Here is an 18,091-nt window from a genome sequence, read left to right as displayed (position 1 = left end):
AGGCACAGGGGCACTTACGTTGGAAAAGCTCAGCTGTGGGGGCCGTTCCGGACGGCGGGCTGCTTTTAAGCGAGCCCGCTGCACGCGCCAGCCCCCGAAACCAGAGAGGGGCGCGCCATTGGACGCCGCCATTTCCCCCTCGGCACCCCCCTCCCCATACAAAGCCTGGAGCGCCCTGGGCACGGAGCCTCCATTTTTGGACCAGGGAGTCGCAGGCGCTTCGCCAAAATAGCCGGTGCCGTCGGCGGCGGCAGAAGCGGCGGGGCAAGGCCGCCAGGCTGTCAACCCGGCGGTCGAAACCTTTGGACTCTATTGGAATGCCTCGACTGGACACTGACCGGTGTTGAATGAAAGACTGGTAGCGGTCATGCCTTCAAACGAAGCCTATCTGCAATCTTGAAACTATTCTTATCTGCAAGGTGATAAGACGCTATAAAACATTCAAGTAATGCCGCTGTACAGGCTTAAACAAATCTGGAAGACTCTTCACGGAGCGTGTGATTGTTATGCTGCCTCTCTCCATTTTACGTGCACAGCTTAAGCGTTGATTAACACATTGGCACGTTTGACGCATAATAAATTCGCAGTACTGCGGGGCCGAAATCTTTGGCAGCATTCCAACAGGTAGCGATGAGCGGTTTATAGTAATGTAAATAACTGTTTCAACCGTGGCCGAATTTTTTCAGCCCTAGAGCGTAAAAGAGGCTCAATTTCCCCTTACGGTTCTAGTGTAAAAGATCCATGTGGTATCGCTGCCAGAACGGCACCTAATTATTGGCTGTGTTAGCGTGGAGGAGTATCGCCCAGCTTCACTGTTTTGACTGCCGCACCTTCACAATTCTTCGCGGCGTGCATAATGACCTAGGTGCTCTCGCATCGGCAGGGCAGGGTCGACGCCCTGAGCTGGCTCGAACGAGATGGCACAGTTGGCCCTCTCCGGGCGCCCTTTGGCACGAGCTTTTCAGAGACGACGTTGCGGCACCCCCTCCTGTAAGTGGGACCTGTGCTACGGGAACCATTTCAAATATCGTGATCCCAATACAGCGGTTAGCAGTTTCTTGTTTCGTGCTGACGCCCATTGGCCTGACTTTTTTTGCTGATGTCAGTGAGAAGTGTATACAGCAGTAAATTGTATTCAGAAGGGGGGAATGCATGTAGTAAAAAATTTATTAAGGCAAAAATTTAGGATGGCTGATCAAACGCGAAAATTATCCGTCGGTGTCTTTCATCAGCAGCGTCAGAAGGAGTCTTGAAAAAAAAAAAAAACAAGAACACGGCATATCTAGAAAGAGAATGAGGATGAGTGGGTGAAGCAGAGATATCGTTCTGTGTTAGCGTAAATCACCCGTGACATTGGCCAGTCACGCTTGCAAATGAGTGACAATGCTGTGTGCAGTTTTATACAAGGTTTATTGGTCATAACTGGTATGCTGTGGTGAGTTCTGAATTTCATTTTGCCTTCAACATCACTGTTTTCTGTTATCGGATTCAGACCGAAGTTTGCGAAAACGAGGTGTGTGCATGGTCCCCTGCTTGTTGGCTCTTTTCGGTCATACGAAATGCGTCGTAGAGCCTATATTGAGACGTTAAACACTGCATAAACCAGTCGTGGTCCAAGATCATCATCATGATCATATACATAGCCATCCGCGTCATCGTCATCATTGCCACAGCGCACACCAACGGACAAGCTTCGACCTTAAGGAGCTTATACCCTAATTGTAGTTATCACGTGATCGCATCACTAAGAAACCACGTTATCACAAATTGCTAAAGCCTGTGCTGGTAGAGGATCAGTACGTCGACTGAGGAAAAAAAACTAAAAAAAGATGGCTCTCGCATTTGAGTTGTCTTGCACTGAATGTGCAGAAGAGGTCGCCGCAGACAACCGGCCACATCTGATTCCATGATTTTTTTTTTAATGAGGTTGTGTCCTGCTCCTGCATAAGGTACCCCAGGATCTCAAAGCAGAAAGATCTTAAAATAGCGCTGATTCTGATTCACTCTTGTCATTGTAAACAAAACTAATCAACTACACTTCAACACAAATCAAATTTCAGGAATCTCTCACGCCACATGCCTATGAATGTAAATACAGACCGGTTGCTGTACGATTACCAGCCGCGTATATTTCGCAAATAGTAGCACCTGCAAGCGGTTAACGTCCCATTTCTAAAATAAAATTATAAGCGTGCCTTGAGCATTTGTGTATTGCAATTTTTGGCTCCCTAAATATCGTTTGCACTGTACACAATAACCATAATGCCGAAGAAGCATGCAGTAATTATCTTTCGATGTTTATTATTCAAAAGTCCGTAACGTTTCTTCGAACTTGAAAGTGCTGTTGTGGACGAACAAGTTAAGACTATTGAAGCATGTGATTCTGGAACGGAACGAGATTTTTTTTTTTTTTTGCAAAGCTAAAAACGCCCAACTGCTTTTCTGTGGTAAGAAGTCCACAATCACAGACCCACGTTCAAAGGGACACGTTCAGCAAGTTAAGTAGAGTAGGATGCACAAACACATATGATACAAAACTTTAAAGGCCACCCTTACTGTGGACTTGGGGTGCCGTAGTGGCACTTGCTCGTCGCCATTCAGGTGAATAGGTGCATTCCTTGAGGTAACTCAGCGTATTGTGCACTGCTAAAGCGAATCTCACAGTTCACGGTCATAGAAGTGCTCCGTAGAAATCCATTCTGCTGGGTGGCACAGTTATTCCATCTGGAAACAACCTTTTAATGAACCCAATAAATTTATTCTCATTCTTTTTCAGAGAGTGAATTGGCCGTTATCAGAATAAGAGTAAAATTTTATTATTACAATAAAATCAAGCTAGAGCCTTTCAGTGTACAGAAGGCATAAGGGAGCATATATTTCTAAAGAAAAAAACTAGAAGGTGCAGCAGCCGATGAGAAACTTCTTGCTTATAAAACCTTTAAAAGGCCAGTTCTTGAGTATGTGTTGGTGGTATAGAGCCCTCATTATTATTATTTAAAGAAACAACTAGAAAAAATTCAAAGGGACGCAGTGAGATTTATATGCTCCCGGTATCGATGGACGGAATAAGTTACAGAAATGCTCCTTTCATCTGGCCTCCATTTCTTAGAAACGCGCTGGTAGAAAAATTGTCTGAAACTATTATTTCAAATTCTAAGTGGCCAAATCAATATTAGTAAAGAAGTCTACTTACTGCCGCCAGGTGAACAGAGCTCAAGAAGCAACCAAAGCAGGGCCATTCAAGCGTACAGCACTCATGCCGATACTTTAAAATACTCCTTTTTTCTAACACAATTGAAAAGTGGCATGAATTGCCGAAGTGCTGTTGACCAGAACGATTTGCCAAATTTGAACAGACCTTGGATGACTATCTGTACAAATGTGGCATGTAGTGTTTCATCTTAATCTAACCTGTACTTGTGTATTTGCTAATTTTGTTTGTTTGACTTTATTATTTTGTTATGTTATCCTCTCTGATAGGACTCTCGCATGAGAGTTGACAGTGTTGCCAAATAAATAAATAGATAAATAAATAAATAAATAAATAAATAAATAAATAGAAGGAGGTACCGTCGTCCTAAATTAGGTGACGCTGATTTTATCCGATATGTGGGCTTTAACGTCCCAAAACCACCATATGATTATGAGAGACGCCGTAGTGAGAGGCTCCGGAAATTTCGACCACCTGGGATTCTTTAACGTCCACCCAAATCTGAGCACACAGGCCCACAACATTTCCGCCTCCATCGGAAATGCAGCTGCCGCAGCTGAATACAAAGTGACGCTATGATATAACTTCGAGCCACTGTAGCCGTCGACTTGAACCAGAACTATATAATTGAGCTTGAGTTGACGTTTTTCTGAGTATGCGTAAAGCTTTCAAGTCTCGACCGGATTTGTGTTGAAAATAAACAAGGCTGTCACTCAGCGCGCTTGCTACTAAAATGGCTGAGCGTACACGTGTAGCACCATTTTTTCTTTTGCTCAGGTGCTGATTTCTTCATGAATGCCCATACCATTAGGCTGCACCAGTTGTACACACTTGACTCATGTAGATTAACAGGCTCTCACAGAATAACTGAATATAGAAGCATAAAGGCAACCACGGCGATCACGCTGCATAACGACGTCATCACCGATTGGCTCTTCCTGCATTCTGCCAAAAGTTCACAGTGCGTCAATTTGTGAAACCAGTATAACTCACCTCTGCAGAAGGTTTTGCGGCATTACAAGGCTAGGGCCTAATTTGCACTGAGCACTAGAAAAAGCCAGAGCAGAGTGTGTCCAGAAAAGGTCAAACAAGACGTTGAAGTCACCATTCCAGATTCTGATGAAATTTGCTGCGTGCCTCAGTATTAGAGCCAGAATAATGACTTCGAAGTTAGTTGTATGGAAAAAAATTGCTGGCCCGAAAAAAAAGTATATTACTTTTTGCGGCAAAAAATGCTGTTCTGTCAATTGCGCGATATCTAAAATTTGACCACGTGAAAAATAGGGCGCGTCTGTATCGCAGTAGTTATTCTTCTTAATTATTAGGTTACGTAGAATCTTGTTAGTTATTAGCTTTTTATGAGCTTAAATGCTTCAGACAAAAAAAGCCACATACAATGCCAAACGAACAAATTATCTATATTGTCACGAAGGTATTGCGACAAACTATATGTTAGGATGATATATATCTCTATATGAAGATGCCTACAAATAAACCATATGCGAAGATAATGAATCCTGGCGCACATTACCATGGTACTTTTATTTTTCCTGCTGTTTAAATAACATTCAAAGATTTATAGAACTTTGTTTTACTTTATAATTGAGACAAAACGTGAATGGTGCACCAAAAAAATTGCCCGCAGCTTCCCTCGGGGGAACACTGAGGAGGATGCGGAGCATATAATTGGTTAACGGTGTGTTAAAGTGCGACTTAGTTGGGTCGATGGCTAAATTGGTTAACGTGGTTGTGAAATGGGGTGTTAAATTGTGACTTACTTGGGTCGATGGCTAAATTGGTTAACGTGGTTGTAGGAGGGGATGTTAAATGAGTGAACACGTACACACGTATGCGAAAGGGCGGCGCTGGTCGAAGGGACGTCGATCATTGTGTTTGTGGATTCGTTGGAATTCATTTCACCGCGACCTTGGACGTCGACGCGCCGTACAAACCAACCGACGAGCGGCAACTGAGCGAGCGAGCGCCGACCTTGAGTATATATACAGCGCGACGGTGCATGCACTGTCAGCTGTTGAATGTTCTCGAAGCGCGACGCCACATGCGCGTCCACTGTAGAATCAGGAGAATTGTAGATGTCGAACGCGGTGTGTAGAGGAGGAAGGGTGCACAGATGGTGGAGGAGTGAAGCGCGCGCGGTGTGTAGAGGAGGAAGGGATGCACAGATGGTGGAAGAGTGGGCGACGGCGCGACGGCGCATGCGCGCGCGTCAGCTGTCGAATGTTCGAGAAGCGGTGCGGACGGCGCACTACAAGGCGCGAGTATAAGATGCTTCCGCATTTAAAACACCAAAGCTTCAAAATACTTTTCTTAAAAAGGTCGTTTTCAGTTTTTTTTTCTTACATTACAGCCAACCCTGAACAACAAAGGCGCACCCAGGTTGCAGGGCACAGAAAGCTTTATCTTGCAACCAGCTGCTTGACAAAGCCGTGGCAGCAGCCAGTTGATGCTGCCGGCACCGACATTACACGACTGATTCTTGGACGGCACTTAGAAGTGTGCCCTTTCCATCTGCTGTAACCCCCGATAGCTGGGGAGATATTGCAGGCCACTGTGAGGTGTATGTACGTCGCCATGTTATCTTCCTGTTCACTGTTGCGTCTACTACGAAGCCGTTTTCCGCAATCACCCAGGGAAAGAGGAAGGGGGGGGGGTGCTGTGGTCAAATAGGTTCCTATAATGAAAAACCCTGAGCATGCGTGCGGCTTTGAGGGTGTTTTGCAAGTGTCAGAAATTACGATCACTGGGTGAAAATGTGGTTATGTGCTTTCATGAGGAAGTGCATGCGTTGCAGGTGATAACGACACGTGTGGAAACGCATAGAATAGCATTGTCAAGTTTTTCTATCAGAAAAAAATTGACCCCGTATCTACATGTTACACTGCAAATGTCGTCGAACGACGACATTTGCAGTGTAACGTTTGCGTTGGGAGAGAGTGAACAAAACGTTTATTTGATGTTCTGCCCAAGAAAAGCGGTGAATGGTATTCTGGAGGCGCTTAGAGTGCCTAGAGTGTGCAGCGGAGGCGAACGAGCGCATCAAGTCATGTCACATGTGAAACATGAGCGCTATCTGCCAGTTATCTTGGAAAACGAAGCGCGCGACGTGCGTGCCCGTCTCGGTGGCGACAAGGTGTAGAACCCAAAGGGATGGGCAGGTGCCATCACCGTGTCACCTTAGCAAAGTGTTGAAAACACTTGCCTTATCTCGGAAGCGTTGCATCCTCAGCGCAGCGTGATAATCGCCATGGTCCTTAGAATTACGTATGTATGCCTTTTCTAGTAAAAATACACACACACAGAATATTGACGTGTTGTTATAGTGCCTCAGATATGCGTAATAATTGCTTTTTATTTGACAATCGCACAAGTAAAAACGATAAACCTTGAGCAATATTGGTGGGTGCTGCGAACAGGGTCGACCCTTTAGAGTATCGTTTGGGGCCGTTTGAGGTATCGTTAAGGGCGGACAGACAACAGACCAAAATTATTGCGTCGAAGGTCCCCAAGAAAGACTATCGTTTTTAAGGCTATCACAAATCAAAACCAGATGATTATGACCACGGGGTTGTGGAGGTCACTGTGAATTTGGCTATGTTGTGTTAGTTAGCGTGCAGTGACGTCAAAAACTACACGTATATGTCTAGAATTTCATTTTCAACAAACTGCGACATCCGTACCTGCAATCTGACGCGCGACAAAATTTTTCCTAATATACGCGTCGAAAATTTGTGGGTGGGAGGCCATGTATGGAGTGTGATGTAGAAAAAAACGTTGTTCCACTCTCGTTAAGGCTGTTCAATCAATTTCAAGAACATTGTCTGAGCAGCCTGACTTGTATGACTGTTACGTAGTTTTAGATTCAGCACGCGTCGGTTATGCTTGAGCCAGGTTGATGGAGCTTCATTTCTTTTTGTGCTGATGGATATGCAACCGGGCACAAAATAAGCGCGAATATGAAATTAGGAAGTAGTACAGGGCTCGCGATTGCGAACTTCTGATAACTACCCCTCACAGCTAGTTACGTTAACCTCAAATGATAAGCCAGCTCTTCTAAAACCGGTCTCACGCTGCCATTAAGTGTATTGGGGAAAACAAAAAAACGAAGCGGGGGAGGAGGAGCTTTCGCTAAGTCACGTATGGCTTGCAACAGGGAAACTAAACTATTGTGAAAAAAAGAAAAAAAACCTTCAGCTTGTTTGTAGCCAAGGATACCATCGTGATTAAAGCTCGCATTCAGCCAGCTAATGCTTGATTGTTCCAACATTCTTTCTTAGTGCAGAGAGCGTCGAGTTAAAGCCTATGCTGTAACAGACGCGACGTAGATTTCTGAACTACACAGACAGGAACTCGCGCTAAAACCAAGCGTTTACATTCCTCATAGATCTGCGGGGACGTCATAATTAGCGCAGGATTTTCATCGCTTCGGGGTCTTCTAGTACCCTGCGCTTCTTTTCCCGTTTCTTGGTTTTCTTTTGCGGTACGCACTTTTAGTCTTCGTCTTGCTAGCATCTCTTCGTAACGATTTCTTGTTTAGTTGCCGCCTTCTTCCTTTTTAGTGAACCAAAGGCGAGTGTGGCGTTTTAGCCAACATCTGTGGCACGTTTGATAAGTTAACTGCGGCAGTATTCACTCTTGGCAACCTTAGTGTATCGGGATTTACCCAAACTTGGTCGCACGTACCCGTTGCGATGCCGATAATCTTTTTTTTTTAGTTTTCGAAAGAAAAATTGCTAGACAGGTTAGCTGTTAAAAGAAAGAGCGTGTTTGAGCTCACCCTTAAGTGTTGTGTGCATCCTTTGAGTTGTGCATAACCGAATTATGCGCAAAAAACGCGAGCAGGCATGTTATTAGTAACTAACTCAGGACCCAAAAATAGGTGGAGCCTCCTCGTGAGGAACAAGGAACATCGTAACATCATATCTCCAACGATTCGTTTTTTCGCAGATTTTTATGATTTCCTACAAAACTTTTTATTGAACGAAAATAGCCATTTATGTGTATTATGGCCAAAGCTTATGTTCACTGCACAGAGCAGTGTTACATTGTTTAAAACACCTTTCTAGAGTACACTCGTATTACGTTGTGAGGTGACATGTGCATTTTTCATGTAACATAACTTTTTCTGCCTTCTTGTCAACGAAGGGGGATAATACTCTGTTGCTATTCGTTCATGCCTCGCACTATTACCAAATACAATGGGTACCAAATACAATGGGTTGGGCGTTGGCAATCTGTTTTGGGACTTTCAGTCCACGGCGCGCAACGTATGTATTTTTTTCTGACCTTGTCACAAAATAGTTTTGATACTGATTCTGACACTGTAATGTGGTGCATTTAGGAATGCACTTAAGCGGGGGGTGCACAGTATCGTTATTGCACGGGCGATACAAATTACGTTACATTGAGTCACAGTGGAACGTTTCAATGTTCATGGTGATCGTAAAATTGAGGGATTCACTTTTGCTTAACAACCTAGGCCGGCAATATCAGCACCCAGTGAACGGGGATGTTCCCCATGTAAAGCGAATAATTTCTATACATCTATTTTTTGCGTGGATGGTTTCAACAATTACGAAAGGCAAGTTGAATATTTATCGCGTGCAGTAAAAAATCTACGTTATGTCTGTGGCAGAAATGTGCCACGAAGAAAATTCTGGTGTTGCCGTCACGCAGGCTTTTTTGATTATAAATCAGGAAGCGTATAAATTGACCAATTCATCGTTTCAAACGCGTTTCCGTTTTTTCATGTGGTTTGTGAGACGAAGAGAGCTAAAATCCGCAAACAGCAGCTTAACTAAACTACCGTCCCTTAAGAATTGCAGATGCAAGCATGTTAGAGTATGGTTCTCAATAATCCATGGAAAAGCCAAGAGAGTGTATTACTTAGGTTCGGGACTAGTGTCCAAAGAAATAACAGCGAACACAAATATGTGAATACTCAATGAAAATGAATAAGAATACCTGCCATGGGGCTCAAGGGTGATGGTAGACGACTGCCGACCACAACATCGCCAAAACGAATCATGTGTGCGGCGGCCGCTATTGGGGTGGAGGCGAAAGTAGGGCTTGGGGCCTGGGGTACGTTTCAGCCACGTTAAAGAGTCAAAAGTGGTCTGATTCCCAGAGTCTTCCACTAATATATACCTTATAGGCATATTGTGGTCTCCATTCTTACTCATTAAAAAAAGGAGTTGTAGTGTGAAACGTCCAAATGCGCAAAGAGCCGATGTAAGAAGCATTTAGGTAATTAGGAGCGTTTCACTATCGATGGTGTGACTTATTAAAAAGAAATTGCTGTTTACCATACATCAAGGAAGAGTAAAATATAAAAAAAAGTCAGCAGCACACCATAATATCAGCTTTTCCATCACATGTGAAGTGAAAATGTCTGAGATTTCCAACAGATCATATCTGAAAAGAAAGCGTCTTCTAAACGATTCGCCGTCAAGTGTCTCGCTTAATATAAGCAAACAAATATTCTAAATCGATGAACACAAAAGAAGAGGAAGATAAAATCATTCTGAAGCATGTCGCAGTCTCGGATCCACTGGAACTCGCTTCAGGTGCGTGCGTGTTTCAAAAAACAAAAAAAGAAAGGAAAGGGTGAGGGGAGAAGAAAAAAGCAGTCGCTTGTTTATCGAGTGAGCCACACGGGAAGCAGCACGAGGTGTTCTCGTTTTCAACGAACGGGGCACCCATTTGCGTCGGCATCGCTTCGGAGGTCCGTGCCGAAAATATTTACCCCAGCTCCTCCACTTACCTCCCTCTCACTGCCATTTTTTATAGCCTTGGACGTCAGGGCGCTTTAAAAAGCGAAGCGTCCAAGAGCCCCGGCCCACAGAGTCGCTGCCGGCGGAAGCGCTTTGGTGGTCGGAGTCGATGCTTACACTCCTTGAACTTTTCGAGCGGAGCTCAAGGCACGGAGCAGTACTCGCAGTAATGCTTCACGTGGCTGCCATCAAGCCGCATAACTCGTACAGGCTAAAGTAATAGGCTGTGCTGTCGAGAAAGCTGATATTAGACAAGTAAGACTTCCAGAGTGGAAGGCGCTTTGTAGATAGGGACGTGTTATAGGCCACCTGTAGAAATGCTGTAGAAATAACTTCTCTTGCGCGTTGCGCAAGAAAACTTGTCTCACGCAAAAGTTCTCTTGGGAAAAGTTTTCTTGTGTGTTTCGCAGGTACGCGTTGCAGGGGTACGGAAGCGGCAGGCGGGAACGAAGGCAAAACGATACAGCAGGTATTGAATTATTTAATGGTTTAGTTGCAGGTGATTACGAGAAACCGAAGGAGGTTGTGACGCAAGCCGTGTGAAGGTTAAAACACGACGGCAATTTTCGAGAGACGCTTGTCGTTTGTCTGTGGGTATATAGTAAAATCCTGGCATTAGATGGTATATCTCCATCAGAAACGTCATCCTGATCATTAGCATTAATATTGGGAGCTTATAGTACGCCAACTGCAGGATCAACGACTCCCCAAGCGATATTTAATCAATCCTTGCTTGTTCCAGCTGTTTACCATTTATGCCTGCCAATTGCTTCATTTATTTCCCCCATGCACCTAACTTACTGACACAGCCGGTTAAGTTTCCCGCGTCTTGGTTGTCACTTCGTTATTCTAGATGACCACCGGTTGTCTGTTCTGTGCGTAGCGTGGCTTGTCCTGGTCATTTTGCAGCGAAAGCTGTTACAAGACCAACACTTAAGTCACGCGCGGCGCCGTAGTTGTCCGCCACCGCTGCTGGTGTCCGTAACCAATATTACAAAAAACAAGGAAAGAAACTCAGTAAGTGTAAAAAAACGGCACAATGAGATTCGAACCCGGGTCCACTGCGTGCAAGCCCAGTCTCCTATCACTAGGCCACGCCGTTGCTTGGAACTCGTTTCTAAACTGGTATTAGACTAATAAAGTTTTTTGGAACAATTAAGAAACAACCAGGCGTAACACAATGCAAATTGCGTAAAGAGTGGGTCGTTCAATGCTGATGCTGATGTTGATGCTGATGACCTCAGATGAACGGCGCATACCCACAGAGGGGGATGACCCAAGAACCGGGCGGCAGGATACCTAAATGAAACTAAAATGAAGTAAAGCCAATCTGAAAAAAATAGTTTAGAGATAAAACTGCTCGAATGCTCCAACCCATTAAAAAACTTCTTATTGACCACCTATTAACTGGGGCGCATACCACTTCAGGCATCGTGGTATCCGCTGCACACTTGCTGAAATTTTGGGCAATTTTCTCATGCAGTGGCTGACGACGAAGAACTTCTTTGTCGTCAGCCACTGCATGAAAAAATTGCCCCTAATTTCAGCAAGTGTGCAGCGAATAGCACGATTCTCCGAAGAATGACGAAGCATAGCATATTGAATGCTGGCGCACTACACAAGCGTTTTGAGTATTTATGGCGTGGTGGGTGCACGGTAAGTGTGCTTGCAGCAGTTACCCAAGTAATGTTTAGAAAATGCTGTGCAAGGCCGCTCTTGTAGCTTTCGCTGTGACGGTGCTGCGCGCTCCGCACAGGCCTCGAGTTTTTTTTCTTCGGTGAATGTTAACTAGCACAGTGGTAACTGATGTTTTTTGTAATTTCTCTCTCTCTTCGCAACATTTCTTTTTAACATCTTTCATTCCCCTCACCCAGTTCCCCAGCACAAGGTAGCCAGCCGGTCTAAGAACTGGCTAACCTCCCTGTCTTTCCGCTTAAACTTTCTTCCTCCTCTTCCTCCTGTTTCTTGCTTCACCACTTCAGCAGTCTTGGAGGTACTACGTCTTAAGGCGCACTTAAAACAAACACATGACTGCTTTAGCCAACATGGACAAGGACTCAGCCTTGCTTCTTCACTAGAAAACGATTAGAACTGCTTTCGAGAACTGGGCCAGACAAGCGATGCGATCTTTCCATAACGTAGGCTCAGGTATGTTGATAATACATAATACTTTCTGAACCCACTGTTGAACAACACAAAAGAACGGAGGAGTGCTGCATTTATGTCCTTCTTCAGCTTGCGTTCTAGTTTCACACAGTGCTAAAATTTAAACTTGATTTTCTCAGTGTTGTTCCCTGCAAGCCCAAAAACATTAAAGTGTTGGCATTCGGAGAAAAAAAAAGCGAAACCCTTAAGCCACATGTACCTCAAAAAGTTGGATGCTATAGCGATATTCTGCCACTAGCGTGCACAATGATTTCATCATCATCATCATCATCATCATCATCATCATCATCATCATCATCATCATCAACATCATCATCATCATCATCATCATCATCATCAGCCTGACTACGTACACTGCAGGACAAAGGCCTCTCCCATGTTCCGCCAGTTAACCCGGTCCTGTGCTTGCTGCTGCCAATTTATACCCGCAAACTTCCTAATCTCATCTGCCCACCTAACCTTCTGTCTCCCGATAACCCGCTTGCCTTCTCTGGGAATCCAGTTAGTTACCCTTAATGACCAGCGGTTATCATGTCTACGCACTACATGCCCGGCCCATGTCCATTTCTTCTTCTTGAGTTCAGCTATGATATCCTTGACCCCCGTTTGTTCCCTAATCTACTCTGCTCTCTTCTTGTCTCTTAAGGTTACACCTACCATTTTTCTTTCCATTGCTCGCTGCGTCGTCCTCAATTTAAGATGAACCCTCTTTGTAAGTCTCCAGGTTTCTGCTCCATAGCTAAGTACCGGCAAGATACAGCTGTTATATACCTTCCTTTTGAGGAATAGTGGCAATCTACTAGTCATAACTTGAGAGTGCTTGCCAAATGTGCTCCACCCAATTTTTATTCTTGTAGTTACTTCAGTCTCGTGGTTAGGCTCCGCGGTTATTACCTGCCCTAAGTAGACATAGTCTTTACAACTTGAAGTGCACTGTTACCTATCTCGAAGCGCTGCTATTTTCCGAGGTTGTTGTACATTACTTTCGTTTTCTGCAGATCAATTTTAAGACCCACCTTTCTGCTCTCCTTGTCTAACTCCGTAATCATGAGTAGCAATTCGTCCCCTGAGTTACTCAGCGATGCAATGTCATCGGCGAAGCGCAGGTTACTAAGGTATTCTCCATTAACTCTTATCCCTAACTGTTCCTATTCTAGGCTTCTGAAAACCTCCTGTAAGCACGCGGTAAATAGCATTGGAGAAATTGTGTCCCCCTGCCTAACACCCTTCTTGATTGGTATTCTGTTGCTTTCTTTATGAATAACTATGGTAGCAGTTGATCCCCTGTAGATTTCTTCCAGGATGTTTATATATGCTTCCTCGACACCCTGATTCCGCAGTGTCTGCATGACGGCTGATATTTCTACTGAATCAAACGCCTTCTCGTAATCTATGAAGGCTATGTATAGTGGGTGGTTATATTCTGAGCATTTCTCTCTTACCTGATTGATAGTATGAATGTGGTCGATTGTTGAGTAGCCGGTTCGAAATCGTGCTTGTTCCTTTGGTTGATTGAATTCTAATGTTTTCTTTACTCTGTTAGCAATTACTTTTGTAAATAGCTTGTATACTACAGAGAGCAAGCTAATCGGCCTGTAATTCTTCAAGTCCTTGTCATCGTCTTTCTTATGTATAAAGATAATGTTAGCGTTCTTCCAAGACTCTGGCACTCTTACCGTCAGGAGACACCTCGTAAACAGGGTGGCTAGTTTTTCTAACACAATCTGTCCGCCATCTTTCAGCAGATCTGATGTTACCTGATCCTCACCAGCAGCTTTGCCTCTTTACATGCTCTATAAAGCTTTTCTGACTTCTTCTATCATTACTGGTGGGGTGTCATCTGGGTTACTGCTAGTTCTTATAGTATTAATGTCGTGGTTGTCCCGGCTACTGTACAGATCTCTGCAGAACTCCTCCGCTATTTTAACTATCCTTTCCATATTGGTAGTTATTTTGCCTTCTTTGTCCCTTAGTGCATACATCCGATTTTTGCCTGTCCCAAGTTTCCTCTTCACTGTTTTGACACTTCCTCCGTTTTTCAGAGCGTGTTCAGTTCTCTCCATGTTATACCTTCTTACATCAGATACCTTACGCCTATTAATCACCTTCGAAAGCTCTGCCAGTTCTATTTTGTCTGTTGTACTTGAGACTCAAGATTGAACGCTTCTTAATGAGATTATTCGTTTCCTGGGAAAGCTTGCCAGTGTCCTGTCTAACTATTCTGCCTCCAACTTCCACTGCACACTCCGTAACGATACTCGTCAGATTATCATTCATTGTATCTACGCTAAGGTTGGTTTCCTCACTAAGAGCCGATTACTTGTTCTGAAGCGAGACTCTGAATTCATGTGCTTTCCCTCTCAGTGCTAGCTCATTGATTGGCTTCTTGCGTATCAGTTTCTGTCGTTCCTTTTTCAAGTCTAGGTGAATTCGAGACCGTACCATTCTATGGTCACTGCATCGTACCTTGCCAACCACTTCCACATCCTGCACGATGCCCTGGTGTGCACTCATTACAAAATCTATTTGGTTCTTATTTTCGTCATTAGGGCTCCTCTATGTCCACTTGCGGTTTCCTCGTTTTCGGTAGAAGGTATTCAAAATCCGTAAATTATTGCGTTCTGCGAATTCAATCATTTAGCGCACACTATTTTTTGTATTCATTATGTTAGTCAAAAAGTTGAAATTGTGTATTATCACACTGTCATTGATAAAGTTGAAGGTGGCTTGCGTCGGTGAAGCTTTCGCATATGGCCGCATTCTGTGCTATCGGTAGCATTCTTCAAATCACAAGCGAGAATAAAATCTTTTCGAACTTACTATGCACCCAACTACGTGGTCTTGAGGCAGTGAGTGCAGTAACTTGTGTGCCTTTTGTAAATGGTTGCCGGCTTTAACACACGAACTTGTTGTAGTGTTGACGCCCGATGGCATTGTAAACTTGTACACGCAATATTGCTTCGATATTACACGCTGTATTCTGGAGGCTGTATGCAGGATGCATGTGTTTGTAAAATATGAGCGTTATTTTCAGTACATTTTGATTGATATGTGGGGTTTAACGTCCCAAAACCACCATATGATTATGAGAGACGCCATAGTGGAGGGCTCCAGAAATTTCGACCACCTGGGGTTCTTTAACGTGCACCCAAATCTGAGCACACGGGTTTTTAGTACATTTTGAAGTAGAGGAAGGTATTTTAACTGTACTTGCAAGCTGAGGTCGGGCTGTGTGGTAGAAGACTTGCTTGCTACGGAAGCAGCGTTGGTTCGATCCTCACTCATATGCAAAATGTTTTAAATTTTATTTTATTTTTATCTTTTTCTGATTTTCAATCACGCATAAGATGAGTATCTTTTGCTGAAATATAACGCCACTGACACTGACACTGACGCCAACCCCGTAATTTATGCCAAACGAGCTCATTTACTCTTCAAACTAATAGTGGCATGCGTGTTTCAGAGGTTGATGAAGGCAGCAGTTGATCTATGCAAGATCAAACTTTTTACATCGCTGAAGTTGCGGTCGTGAAACAGAAACTCGGATTACAGCAAGCAATGCACTCTGTACACTGATACCGGCGAAAAGAGTGTCGCTTGTTGATAAACTAATCAGCGGTGGAACACGCCTTATTTTGTGACATCCCACGTCGGACTTTCCAGCCTTAGCACTGGTGGGCGCGCAGCTCACATTACAATACTCTTCACGACTTGCGCACAATCTTAAGAAAATGATCTACTACCATAGTAAACCTTTTCGAACACTGAGGCTTGGTCGGCGTCAATCATCAGTGTGGGGATTTTAGGGAGTAAACAAGATATAGCAAAATTTATACAATAGTAGAACTCGCTGTTGGGCTTGTTTCTGCATGTCTTATCAAATATTCAACGTTGCGCTGGAAGAACAACCACACACAGAAAGAAGCACCCGTGGTGTCAATATTTGTTTGTTTCTGTGTGTTGTTGTTTTTTCGGAACGACGTTGAATATTTATACAAAAAACGCGCGGGGTAATCCAAACGTGCGTGGTGAACGCACGTCCAAGTCCTGCGAACCCTTCTGGTTTCACACGTCACATAAACAGGCAAATTTTTGGTCATCTGGCATTGAGTCACGTAATCTCTTCTGTGAGCATGACGACAATTATGTTGGGTACCGAGCAATGAAGCGGCAGTATTCTTTCGGACGATGCTCTTGAACGTGTTCACAAATGCACTACGGAAGAGATCCCAGGGTCGAGGTCGAGGCTCCTTATTCTCGAACCAGGTCCTTGCCACGTCTTCGTGGTAGTAGTAGGCGTGGCACCGCTGGTCTTTTATTGTTAAAGGTGGAGAGTCGGCCATACATTTCAAGCCAGGTTTCCGGATTGTCCAGCGATGAACAACGGAAAGCGGACAGCTCCATGGGCGGCAGGAGCCCAATTGATGAATGTGGTGCAGGAGCTGCCATCGTCACTATTGTGGAAGTTTTTGTTTCCCTGATTTTTACAGCAGTAGTCCGTGCTCTAGTTCATTGTTATAAGGGGCTTCGGTGTCTTCCTTAAGATGAAAGCTGATTTAACGGATTAACGAATCCTCCGAATCATGAACGAGCAGCATCTCCACCAGATGTCATAAGGTCGTGGCGTTGACCAAAACAGCCGTCGACGTATGCAAGCAGAAACTCATTATTTATCTGATGTTGAGGCTGCGAAACGGAAACTGCGATAGAGCTCTTAATGTGCGCTGCACAAGTAACACTGAGCAGGTAGCCGCGTAGGGTGCCTCGATGTGCACAACACTCCAATTCCAGGGAGGAGACATCTTCTGAAAGACTCCGCGCCGCCTGGCGGCCATATTGTTTTAAAAGTATCGGATGATGCGCAGAGTCTATAGTGCTGGAACGGTGCTGCAAACAGGTAGTTCTTGACATATTGAGACCCGTTCTTTGGTCGCTATGACAGGTTGCTGTGTGCCCCTGTGTACTAGTTCACACGCAAAAAAGGCTAGGAGATATTTAGACCACTTCGTAACAACGAGCGAAGAAACAAATGGGAAGCACAAGTGAAACGCGACCGCTGGCATCCAACCGACAGCACCAAGATATGCGAGACGAATTGTTAACTTGTCCAGCATGTGGCTGTAAATTTTTTAATTGCTGGCAGTGAGCATGCTGCAGAACAAATCTTTGCATGTCTAGCTATGGCATAATCAATGCGTGAAACTGCTTTTACAGAGGAGATGTTAAGATTTGCGTTAAGCTGTGCGGAGAGAATAGATGCTTAGGCTACCTTGCTGATAAGGTTAGATAAGCTTGGTCAAACTAAGTAATCATAGCTGGTGTTAAAGATGCATAATCAAAACAATCGATAGTAATGAAAACAAATCAACACTGATTAATATTCACTGACAAAAATTAAGCCACTGGAATAAACCAGGTATGCTTCGAAGAAGACCTCTTAAGCCAGCATATCGCAGCCTGATAGAGTTTGCGCCAGCTAATTTAACGCTACTTTATACGAATCTATACTAAGAGATACCTATCAAGCGAGATTAAGGATGATTAGAGGATATTATACCGGATCACGCTGAAATGAGATGGCATAGCTTTAAGGTAGATTAGATACGGCTATAGGCTGATATTCTTTCGAAGCAACTCTTTCGTTACCATACGAAAATGGTTTTTTTCATATGTCTCACGAAGATCGTCTTTGCCATTTCGTACAATACTGCAGCACGCATTCCAGCGTACCAAATTTTGTGCAATAAATTGCTCTTTGAAAGAATATTTGTTATGGAGCAGCACAAGTATTTTGGCATTAACAAAAGAATGTGAAAACTGTGTAATTTTTGGTTGCCAGCTGAGACACAGTGCAATATTATATATATATATATATATATATATATATATATATATATATATTGTCGCGGGCAAAAACAAGATC

General features: G+C 43.9%; 1 protein-coding gene across 27 annotated transcripts in view; it reads right to left on the bottom strand.

Annotated features, from left to right (window-relative positions):
- LOC119184754 (myosin heavy chain, muscle) overlaps positions 1 to 124 on the bottom strand; it is a 45,421-nt gene extending 45,297 nt beyond the window's left edge. For all 27 annotated transcript variants that reach the window (XM_075869684.1, XM_075869681.1, XM_075869682.1 and 24 more), the window contains exon 1: positions 19 to 124. The gene's annotated coding sequence lies outside the window, so the exon portion shown is untranslated. The remainder of the gene's footprint in view (positions 1 to 18) is intronic.
- Positions 125 to 18,091: the final 17,967 nt, after the last annotated feature.

This window comes from Rhipicephalus microplus, chromosome 7, assembly GCF_043290135.1.
Source record: "Rhipicephalus microplus isolate Deutch F79 chromosome 7, USDA_Rmic, whole genome shotgun sequence".
Classification (NCBI taxonomy): domain Eukaryota; kingdom Metazoa; phylum Arthropoda; class Arachnida; order Ixodida; family Ixodidae; genus Rhipicephalus; species Rhipicephalus microplus.
The sequence above is the reverse complement of the archived record's forward strand: the minus strand, read 5'-3'. Positions and strand labels throughout refer to the sequence as shown.